This window comes from Macrobrachium rosenbergii, chromosome 1 (genome assembly GCF_040412425.1).
Source record: "Macrobrachium rosenbergii isolate ZJJX-2024 chromosome 1, ASM4041242v1, whole genome shotgun sequence".
Classification (NCBI taxonomy): Eukaryota; Metazoa; Arthropoda; class Malacostraca; order Decapoda; family Palaemonidae; genus Macrobrachium; species Macrobrachium rosenbergii.
This window is the reverse complement of record NC_089741.1, coordinates 1,383,659-1,396,158: the sequence shown is the minus strand read 5'-3', so window position 1 is coordinate 1,396,158 and position 12,500 is coordinate 1,383,659. Positions and strand designations below refer to the sequence as shown.

The 12,500-nt window shown below is 37.8% G+C and overlaps 1 long non-coding RNA gene across 1 annotated transcript in view; it reads left to right on the top strand.

Moving 5' to 3' along the window:
• Positions 1-12,500, top strand: part of LOC136838683 (uncharacterized) — a 497,744-nt gene that overhangs the window by 475,862 nt on the left and 9,382 nt on the right. The gene's annotated exons all lie outside the window — the stretch shown is intronic.

Genomic DNA, 12,500 nt, shown 5'->3' with positions numbered 1-12,500 from the left:
CCAGTGTTATTCGCTGAATATATGGCTTGTCTCTTAATTTACATTTAACTTCTCTACTAGACTTGGCTACTGAGCACCCTCTTTTTTGCATTCTTCATCTCCCTAAAATTTTTCCACAAGTGCCATCTGCTTTTGTCAGTTCTTTATTGTATTCCAGGTCTCTCTGCTAACCAAGGCTTTAGTCTTGTTACGCAGTATCCCAGTACGTGTTTTCCAGGAGATTGGTGTACGTTCTTGATGTAAAACCAATCCTCATTCATTGTCTGGTCCTCCTCAGATATGGTTTCTAGCACTACACACATATTTTATCATTCAGTTGCAAAAGGCTTTTGATGTTCATCTTCAGGAATCTCCACTGTATCAAACCTAGATAATGTATATACCAACTTTTTTGATGGGTGCTTTTAATTTCAACTTTAATGTGGCAATGGCAAGTTTACGATCACTGCTACCAACATTTCTCAGAATTCTTTTTAACTCGATTAAAAACTATGTAATCTATTAGGTTTCTTTGAGTGCCACCTGGAAATGCCCAAGTTTATCAGTGTAGGTCCTTTTGTAAAAAAAAATAGTACCTCTAATTTACCAAATTATTTTTAGCATGTAGGGTCCCACGTGGGCCTACATGATCGTCCATCTTACCTGGCCGTCCAAACTCATACCCTTCCGGCATTCACTCCTCACACAGAACATCTCTGGACATGCACGCCGGGCACGCGTGTACAAGAAACAGCTGACCACATATATACACTCTTTTAATGTATACTGTCGTCCATAATCATGTGACGTCAGATGTAACATTACTACTGGAGAGCAATACAACGTCAGCTTTCCAGTTATTTTTATCAGAACTCTGTCCGTAACTTGTATGTAGAATTATGTGTTCGCCTCGTGTCAGATGCTACGTTTCTGCTCGCAAGAGCTCTTGACCTGTATGTTGTTGTCTTGAATAAATTAGTAAGTGTGTAGACTCAGCCTCTTACTCACGCCTGCACTACTAACACAAAAAATAACAATTGCGCCTCATTTTAGTTTGCAGGTCCAGGACTTCCTCGCCATAATGTCTTCCATACCTTCATTTTTCCTACCAACTTTGCATTCATATTGCCAAGAACAATTCTCCTATCCCTCGTGGGGGTTAGTGCATGAGGTACTCCATGCGTCACATAAGGTTCTTTGAGGCATCCCTTCGGCCCCTAGCTGCAACCCCTTTCTTTCCTTTTACTGTACCTCTCTTCATAGTCTCCTTCTTCTGTCTAACTGTCCACGCTCTCCTAACAGTTGTTTCATAGTGCCACTGCGAGGTTTCCTCATGCTATGCCTTTCAAACCTTTTAACTCTTATTTTTCCTTTCAGTGCTGAATGACCTCATAGGTCCCAGTGCATGGGCTTTGGCCTAAATTTTATATTCAGTTCCGTTCCAATTCTCATATCTCTTTCTGCTATTTCTTATGTAATATTTTGCAGTTCTCTATAAAATCCTTTTTTTTTATTTCTTCTGGGACTTAATCTGTTGTTGCATAGCACATAGTAAAGCTCATATTGCATTGTTCTGATGTATATTTTGACAGCAGTGATCTACTGCTCATTGCTTTCCAGTGTGTTAGTGCCTTCTCTGCATTTGGTGTTAAGATCATATCTAATCCACCAATTACATCTATTTTTTCTGAATAAATATAACAGTTACCCAGTTCCAGTCTGCGCTTTCTGAATAAATATACTAAATAACCCAATCCCATCTGTCTTTACGTCTTCCTTTGTACCCGTGATTCACAAACATGTTGGACATTTAGTCCATATCTCTTGAATTTGTTTTCTGCCTGTTTCATCATTCCAATTTGATTCAGGTCCTTATGCTGCAATTTCGTATTTTCAGTTTATTCTTAGAATTTATATAAACCATGAGATTCTTAGCACCTCCTTATTGCTCAGGACTGGGGGGATTTCGTAACTGTGCTTGTCTAGTTATGTTGCATAATCCATAGAAGATTTATTGACTAAATACATAAAAGGATAGTGAGTTTCTTATAGTGTGCAGTTCCTAGCTGACTAAGGCTAATGACTCTTTCTGTTGCCTGTTGGTGCATAACCAAGGTCATCTTCTAGCAGGTACTCCTTCCTGAGCATGGCCACAATTTGCGATTAGGGATTTAACCTTTACCGGAAGAGGTGTCATCCTACATGGCAGCAGGTGCTTGTACCCTCAGTTTGTAATCCTAACCCAGGTACTAGGAGGACGAGTTGGTTGGTTGTTGTTATTACATTTTTTAATCTGAATGGGTACCATGAAGACTTAATAGTTAATTTGAGGAACCATTGCTTCCATCTCATTTCAAAGAATAATTGAGATTGACATATCCAGTCAAAGGTGTTCAATTCTCAGTGATGCAAGACAAGTTTGCTATGCATTAATTTTACACTCAAATGCTGCTGTCAGATCAAGTTGGCTATATACCAGCATGCTCTTTTTCTTGTATGAGCAGCTTGTGCAGGGCTGTTTTTTTCTCGGTGATGAAATGATTTAGGTGGATATTAATAGGATAGTGAAAAAGACAGGTAGGGTATATATCCATAGTACTTTTTGGTGCCTTCCAGTAATAACAGAAATGAGATGTTATTGAGTCACACGAAGTTGGCGGAATACCATGAAGGCAAAAAACAAATTTGTGTTTTTTATTTAATCTATTAACAATAAGCCATTGATATTGAGTTACAATGAGATCATCGTGTGTTTAGATCATAGAGGGTGAATAATATCTGGAGGTGTTATATGTATACTAGTATGATGCAGTTCAGTGGTCTTCCACCAGGGCAGCACTCCAGAGCCTTGCAGTGATCTTGAAAAGCCCGATAAATGCTCAAATTGAACAGGGGCTTAGTGCATTTTCGTTCCTTATCTCATTAAGGGTACTGTACAATGCGCAACTTGCAATTGCCAAATTCCTCAAGTGAAAATGGAATAACATTTCACAGGTAAACAGAAAAAAAAAGAAATTTATCCACCCATAATCTTGTTATCTGTAGATACGCTTCCTTTGTCAACATTTCTTGTGTTTTCAGCACATTAATATGGCACATAAGTGCAATGGTGATTTCATTTTTGAAATTGAAGCATCATTACTCCTATCATCATCATCATTTCAGCCTTCAAAAGTCCTTTGTTGGATGTAGGCCTTCCCCAGGTTCCTCCACAGATTTCTATCCTCCGCTGCTCTGTGCCACTGTTGTTTATGTTGGTCTAAGTCATCTTGCCAGCGGGTTTCCTGTGTATCCTCGGGGCGTCCAGAAGGTTGTTTGTGATGTCCATCTGTTATCTGTCATCCTGGCAATGTGCCCCGCCCAGTTCCACGTGAGCTTACTGATGGTTTCAAGGATATCTTTTACTTTACTTTTTTGACGTATCCATTTTGCTGTTTTTCTATCCTTCCAAGTTAGATCTAGCATAATTCTCTCATGTGCCCTCTGCATTGTTCGCAGTTTAAGGGAAATCTTTTTTGTTAGATTCCAAGTTTTGGCCCCATAGGTGACAGTGGGGAGGATACGCTGATCATAGACTTTCCTTTTTAAGAGGATAGGAGTTTTCTTATTTTTTAACACTGTACTGGCTCTTCCAGATGCCTGCCAACTGAGGGTTATTCATCTTTTTATTTCGCTCTCTTTGGTGGTGTCATGTAGAGAGATTCGTTGTCCAAGGTAGATGTAGTGGTCCACTTCCTCAATTTGTTGATTTTCAGTTTCAAGTATGTCATCTGCATTTTCAGTGTATTTATTGCTCATGACTTTGGTCTTAAGGAAGTTCGTGTGGAGCCTACTGATTTGCTTGCTTCATTTAGCTAGGTGAGCATTTGTTGAAGCTCTCCTTTGGTGGGGGCAACGATAATGATGTCATTAGCAAATCTGAGGTGACTTAGGTATTCTCCATCTATCCTTATTCCTTTATCTTGCCAGTTGAGTTGTAGGAAAGCTCTCTCCAGGTAGGCAGTAAATAGTTTGGGTGAGCTAGTGTCACCTTGTCTGACTCCTCTCTTGAGTTGGAATTGTTCTGATTCCTTGTGGAGGCGAATAAATGATGTTGCATGATCATAGATATGACAGAGGACATTGATGTAAACTGAGTCAACTCCCGGTTCTTCCAGTGCTGACATGACCTCCTCAGTTTCGACCGAGTCAAATGCTCTGGTGTAATCTACAAGTGCTGCTACTAGTGGGATTTTATATTCGTTTGTTTTCTCAATGATCTGGTTTGCTGTTTGTAGATGGTCAATTGTGGTGCAGTCTTTTCTAAAGCCTGCTTGTTCCCTTGGCTGATTTTCATCAAGCTTACCTGCAGTTCAATTAGTGATAACTCTGGTGAAGATCTTATAAATAACATTAAGGAGGCTGATTGGTTGTTGGTTGTTCATGTCCCTGGAGTCGCCTTTTTTGTAGAGTAGAATGAGGATGGCTTTATTCCACTCTTCTGGTGTTTTGCTCTTCTTCAGGCATTCATTGAATAGTCACGCCAGTCTGACTTGGATTGGCTCATCAACATCTGTTATTAGGTCCAATGTGATGTTATCAGGTCCTGGTGCTTTCCCCTTCTTCATTTGCTTGATAACAAGTCGCACCTCGCATGCTGTGATCTCTGGAAAGTCATGAGGTAGTTGTTCATTTTCTCTTCCGCAGAGATGGTAACGGGGTCTTTCTGAGGAGTAAAGGTTTTGGTAATACTCTCTTGCTCACTTAACTATTCCATCACGGTTGGTTGTAAGGGATCCGTCTTCTTCTAGCACCCCAATGAATTGCAGCTTCCTCTGGCCGAGTTTTCTTTTTGCTGTTTTAAACCCACTGCCCTGTTTAATGACAGCTTCAATTATTTCTGTTGTTCTGTTGCAAAGGTCTTTTCGTTGCTTTTTCTGTATGGTTTTGTTTAGTTCTGCTGCTTCAATTTTCTCCGGCACTGCTAATAGGGGCTTGAGATTTCTATGTTTTTTCATGAGGTTCTTTGTCTCTTCAGAGAATTTGCTGGTTTCGGAGGACTTTCTGTCCTGGAACTTCTTTGCTACTTCTTTCAATGGGATGATGATGTTATTATTCAAGCTTTCAAGGTCATTTTCATTATTGTTTTGGTCTTCTAAATTTTCAAGAATCTCGTAGTGGTTTTTTTAACTCTATTTGAAATGTAGATTTGAGAGCTTCAGGTATTTTGATATGTTCTGGTCTTGAGAAGAATAGTTTTTGTCTTTCTTGTTTGTTGTTGATTTGGATTTTGCATCTTACCATCCTGTGATCACTGCCTATGTTGACTTGGTTCAGGACATCAAAATTTTTAACTATATCATGTCTGTCTACAAGTATGTAGTCTATTTCATTTTGTGTTTCATGGTTTGGGCTTTGCCATGTCCATCTCTTGTTTTCACTCTTTTGAAAGAATGTGTTTATGATCTTGAAGTCATGTGCTACAGCAAAATTGATCAAGTCATCTCCCCTCTCATTTCTCTCTCAATATCCAAATTTGCCAACACAGTCTTCATTCCCTTGTCCAATTTTAGCATTGAAATCCCCCATTATGATGTTGTAATGGGCTTTGTTATTATTTAGAGTGGTATATAGGTCATCATAAAAGTTACCCAGTTCCTCCTGGGGCGACACTGATGTGGGAGCATATACCTGTATGATTGTTAGTCTGTACAGCTTTGAAATTCTAAGAGTGACACTAGCTACTCTGTCAGATGTGGCTGTGAACTTCTCAATGTTGCTCTGTAAGTTTTTGTTTATGAGAAATCCAACACCAGGTGTCCGCTTTTAAGCATTTGGATTTTCTCGCCTGGTCTTCTCATCTCAGAGATTCCTATAATGTCCCAATTGATGTTTTTAATCTCTATTTCGAGGCTGCTCAGGCGTATCTCTTCAGAGAGGGCTCTTACATTGTATGTAGCAATGTTGAGCACTGTTTTGGGGATGGGTAGTTGCTTGTACAGCCTTGATTCAAATCCGCTGACCCAACAGGAAAGGTTGAATTTCGTCTGTGGTTGTAACTCATTTGGGGAGAGTGTGGGCCATACCCTGCCGCGCTGGCCCACGGCGAGTTGGCAGGGGAAGAGACAGCGAGAAGTGAAGTTGATAAGGGATGGGACAGAAAATATAGACGGATGAAAGAAATGAGGGGACAGTATGAGAGACAAAGATTTGACTCCGGACTGAAGGGCCGTCAGAACCCTTTAGATATTGCCTACCTATGTTACAGACAATATTCCCGTACGGGGTATTACTCCTATATATGTTACATAATATAGAGCAAAAATTATCTTGCTTAGTAGTAAGTAGGTCTTTAGGTTACTGGTTGTTTCAACGTCTCGTCTTTTAAACACGTTACTGTTAGAGTATTTCAGGGTGACTTGACCAAACTGTAGAAAACAACTTCTATTACTCTATTTGAAGTGAAAAAAATTTTGTATTTTTTATGTGTAACAAATCTTGTCTTAATATTGGTTGGTAATAGAAAGAAATTGAAGTTTGGCAGCTTGTGCCTTCAAACTAATCGTCAGGTAAGATGTTATATCACTTAAACTTTATTTTAATTACAACTTAATTTCGAATGAATGAATATAATTTCTGTATGGTAAAAGTTATCGAATCATTGTGCTAAAGAAAAAAATAGCCAGTGAGGATGGTAACAACAAGGAAAAGAATCACGGTCATGCAAGCTCTAGGCTTATGCCTATTGATTTGACAGCTATTCCTCAAAATTAGTGAAAAATACTTCTTATGGTAGCAGTTCTTTAACAATTCTGATTATCTTACTTGTAAAAGATAACATAGCCATATAATAATTAAACAAAGGGGAAAAAAAGAAAAGTATTACAATTGAGATTTACGTGGCGGAGACGGGTAGGTAAATCTCGCAAAGAATAACAGAGCACAAAAGATCAGTGCGATATGCTTCAGAGAGTTTGGGAATTTTTATACATATTAGGGATAAAGGCCATACCATAAACTGGAGTGGGGTAGAGCTGGTTTTCAAAAGTAGTTGTCCAAACAAAAGGAAGATGCTGGAATCTGCTATCATCAATCATACCAACAATATGAACCTGTCAGGAGGACATTGGAAATTGGATGACATCGACGGGTTGATCTTCAGGCCTTTTCTTAAGAAGGTGTTTCAGAAAATACGACCACCAGACTCATCGCCAGACGGGAGCTAACGAAGGCAAAAATCACAAGGGAATACCTTAATGTCCATCCTTCCTGGGTCAGTGGCCACCTGCATGCCAACAAGACTTACTGCCACACCTACATATGTTTTGTATGTATACCCATGTATCTATCATCTGTCCATATTTTACCAGTGAACAGGGGCACAGAAGGAAGTGTTCGAAATATGTGGTTGCAACGTTCATTCAGTGTTTTATGGGTCTTTTTATCTTCATATTATACTATTGTTTTACAGTAAAAGACATTAATATGTATATATATATATATATATATATATATCATAAGGTTAAATTTTATAGATATTTGAAGTAATTTCAGTGTTATTCTCTAATGTACGTCCGTTGTAATTTCATAGTACTTTATAAATTTTTTTTGTATTTTTTTTTTTTTTTTGTATTTTTGTATCACTCAGTGTTTTGTCGTAAACTATTCATTAAGATTATCTTGTCTTTTTTTTATGTCTTCAGTACCTTTATACAACTCCATATTGTTAATGGCTAGAAAGTTGATCAACAGAACAATGAATTTTTCCTTTTTCATAATTTTCACCATTGTTTCCCTTAATTTAAACGTTTTGTCATTCAGAATTATTTTCAATTTGCTTTAAAGCAGTTTTTTTATTGTAATTATCCACACGGGAAATGGAAAATAAGAGATGTATACGAGAAGTAAAAATATAAAACAATTAAACTAGAATTGAGACTCAAGTGATATTTGCCAACAAAAAAAAAAGTATTTGTTAGCCGACGATAAGGAATTATAATATAATTTGGATTATTTTAAACTGAATCTTATCGTTTGCAAAGAAAGAAATGGGTCTTTTAAGTCTCCTCTTCTGGTTATGACAGATCCTTTTCTTCGAGCGGAAAGATAACACAAACTCGGGGGCGCGTGACCAAAGAGACGAAGATGAATGCTCCCGGAAGTAGAAGGAACCTGCGTTCGGGAGATCATATTATTATATTATTATATATACTTAAATATATAGACCTGCACATTTTTTCAAGTCTTCTTGCTCACACAGTTGGTGATAGGAGATGTTTGGTGTGTATGAATAAGATCTAATTTTGTATTAAGCTGTCTCCAGAGGAGAATCGTCGCAATTATCACATCGACATTCATTTAAAACTGCTGAATCATAGATGAACATATCCGGCAACAATCTTTAACGTTAGTTACCGCATACATCCTGTCAACCCTTGGTAGTTTCTGCGTTTCAGTCTCTGAACTTCCTCCGTACTCCCTAACAGTCATGTCCACCGGGATTAAATTACACAAACACTGTCCACTGTTCCTTCATTTGGTTCCGTGTCTTTTTTTTTTTTAATCTTTCACACTTCACAAAGTTATGTTAAGTATATCTTAGTTTTACCAGACCACTGAGCTGATTAAGAGCTCTCCTAGGGCTGGCCCGAAGGATTAGACTTATTTTACGTGGCTAAGAACCAGTTGGTTATCTAGCAACGGGACCTACAGCTTATTGAGGAATCCCAACCACATTATACCGAGAAATGAATTTCTATCACCAGAAATAAATTCCTCTAATTCTTCATTAGCCGTCCAGAGACTCGAACTCGAGCCTAGCGAGTGCTACCGACTCGTCCAACACACATCTCAACTTTGAAAACAAACTTTCTCTGTTTACTTTGGAGTGCACGTCTCTGTTCACTTTTTGTATACTGAATCCATTTGTGCATTAAGGTTTTTCTCTGCGTTTACTCGTTTTCATAATAACTTATTATTCTCCCCAAAGTTCTTTCCCACTGTCTCCCATCTATTTTCATTAATTATTCTCCCCAAAGTTCTTTCCCATTGTTTCCCATCTATTTTCATTAATTGCCCTCTCTCCCTCACTCTCTTTTTGACTGCTATGTCCAACCTCCTGTATACTGCACTTAATTCCTTCTGCCATGAAGTTATACCTCAGATTATTTGCCCTTTTCATTCACTAGACCTTTCATTTCCCTATTCCACCAGTCACAATGTCTGCACTACTGTACCTACATTGGTATCCCTGTGAGCCCTTATTGTAATTTTGTAAATTCATTTATTGCTACTTTCATGTACCTCTCTTCAGCCGTAGTCCATGTTTCATCCATTTTGTGCTTTTTTGCTCTCCGCTGCTTTTTATCAAACTTGCTCATCATTATTACATGAACTTATATTGATCTGACATTCTGCCTCACCCCATTAGTGATGGCTATAACGTCAGTCAATTACTCTTTCAGATATTCACAGTGTAGCCGATACTTTCCTCACTATTTCTTCTTTCCCATGTATACTTGTGAATATTGTTTAATGAAAAATAATTTATTCTCGACAATCAAGCTCCATTCCTAACACATTTCCATAAGATTGTCTCCATTTTCACTTGATCCAGGACCTCCATACCTACGGGTAGCTCCATTTCTATGTAACCTACCTGTGCAGTTAAAACACCCAGCACAACCAACCTTTCGTATTCTTCAAACCCAGTTAGGCGCAAATTCATGTTCTCAAATATACTTGTATTCTCTCGCTCGTATTCTTTCCCATTCCTGGGTCACATAAGCTCAGTATTACATTTTCTTGTGCCACACTCAGTCGTAGTCGTTTAAACCTCGAACCAAAACATTTTTTACCCTACAAGTGATCCTCTTCCCCGTCTCCAACCGTTTCAGTGCATCATAAACAATTACTCTTTTTCCTTCTCATCCCTGCACACACTACCCAAGCTATTGCTCCACAAACATGTAAACAATCATACTTTTCTTCTCAGCACCACGTCCACACAACTGACAGTTAGTACTTTACATAGGTTTGGTATACGTATGTGGGACAGATAATTCTTTGTGAATATCCTGTGTACCCCCATTTGAATGATAGAGTTTGAAATTGTTGAAGTGAGAAGCAGTGTAAATACAACAATTCGATGAAAATTTAGTTTAGGTGAAGAAGGATAAAAGTTGTTATATGGTGGTTTCGTCACATGAGGATAACGTTGGGGAAGAGGCTTTAAAACTCCAGTTAAGTTACATCGTGGAGAAAGTGCTTGGCACATGCACAAGGTTTGAAATGTTGCAGGGAGGGCTAATAATATGAAGGATGCTAAGGAGTTCAGTTATGAGAGTTTTCTGATTTTAAAGTGCTGACGTCTATACAAATGTTAAAATGCTCATTGCACGCACACACATTAAATATATATATATATATATATATATATATATATATATATATATATATATATATATATATATATATATATATATATTATGTAATGAATTCTTAAGTTCATCGTCTGGAGGAGAGTCCAGTAACATAAGTAATAGTAAGCTTGCAAGTTTAATGTCATAATTTATATTGCTCTGTGATTCTAATCATTGAAATGTTTCCTGTATAAATAGCAATATGATTACAAAAAATTGTGTACGGTGAAGAAAAAGATTTTATGCCATACCTTAATGAAAAACCAGTTATAAACCCTATTCGCTAATAAAAGAAGCCACGCCTTGAACCACGCCCTCTGCCTTATAAATAACATCTGTGCACAAAACCGGTGACAAATTATTAACAAAGTAATACAACAAGCACAAAAGAAAACGGGTAACACATAAATAAAAGGAATTTGCCTGTTGAACTGTACACGGAAGGTTGTCGGATCCTGATTGAAACTAGAAAAGCAATAAATAATTGAACTTATGTATAATATTTAGGAGCAGATCATATTGCTACGAAATCTTTCTATTCTCGTAAATGCTCGGGTGGCCATTACGGGTTGTCAGTCAGGAATTCCTGGATAACGAACCACAGAACGCAAGTCAAAGAAGTAAATAATGCGCCGACGTTTCTTCGGCGCAATGGAGTTTTCTGTACCGCGTATAATCAAAGCCACAGATCATAGATCTATCTTTCGGTGGTCTTGGTATAATGTGTTTAATGAGCCGCGGGCCATGAAACTTTAAGCACGGCCTGGTAGTGGCCTGTCCAATATCGTTGCCAGACGCACGATTATGGCTAAATTTAACCTTAAATAAAATGAAAACTACTGATACTAGAGGGCTGTAATTTGGTATGTTTGATGACTGATCAACATACCAGTTTGCAGCCCTGTAGCCTCAGTAGTTTTTAAGATATGAGGGCGGACAGAATAAGTGCGGACGGACAGACAAATCCGGCACAATAGTTTTCTTTTACAGAAAACTAAAAGGTAGAGAGACTTGCGCAATCCGGCTTATATTTGGGATACTTGCTACAGTAAAACTGTGAAGACACTTTATAGTAAAAGCGAGAGGAAGAAAGAATAACTCAAGAACTCCCTTTGTTTGCCTTATTTCTCTGGCATTGAAGCCATCAAATCAGTGGTGAAAATATCCTATGTAAATAACATCTGTTGATATAACAACACGGTAATAAAAAAACATGCCTGTAAGGTATTTTTTAACTGCGCTGCCATTGTAGTTTTTTTTAATGTTGTATGTAGTTTGCTTGAGTGCCTCTGAGAACTATTTCCCTTTTCGCGTCGACAGATGTCAAAGTCGGCTGTTGAACATTGCTGTGAGCCGGAGGCCCAAGTTCCAGTCCTGGCCAGGGCAGAAGCACTTGTCAATTATGCTTTTTGGCTGTAAGTTATTCTCAAGGTATAGTGAACTGGGTATTAAACGGTACTTGTAGCTTTATATATATATATATATATATATATATATATATATATATATATATATATATATATATATATATATATATATATATATATATAAATATAAACAAAGTTCATAAGTTGTACGTTTACAGTAAGAACATGGTTACATAAAGCTTTCCTGTTTCTTTTAATAATTGCTCCCTGATTCTCATCATTGAAGTGTGTGTGTGTGTGTGTGTGTGTATATGTATATATATATATATATATATATATATATATATATATATATATGTGTGTGTGTGTGTGTGTGTGTGTGTGTGTGTGTGTGTGTGTGTGTGTGTGTGTCTGCGCGCCCTCGAACTTTCGTATGTTCATGGATCTTCACAATATCCGTGTCATTTCTCATGAATGTAGCCAAGATGAGTTACCTTTCCGCATGAGTAAGATGCTGGATGAACTCCAAGCCGGGTTATTGAGTCTTTACCCCAAGTAACTTATGGTTATAGACTCTGATAGATTTTCAGGGATTGTGGAAACTGGCAGCTGTTTGTCACTGTTATTGGCTGTACTGTTATACGCAGATTAATGTAAACACCGGGCTATTGATTTGTTTGTGGATGTTGCGTTCGGCTTGTTGGGTTTACAGAAATAGCCGGAAAATGTTTTAAAGATTGTATTGGAGATAAAA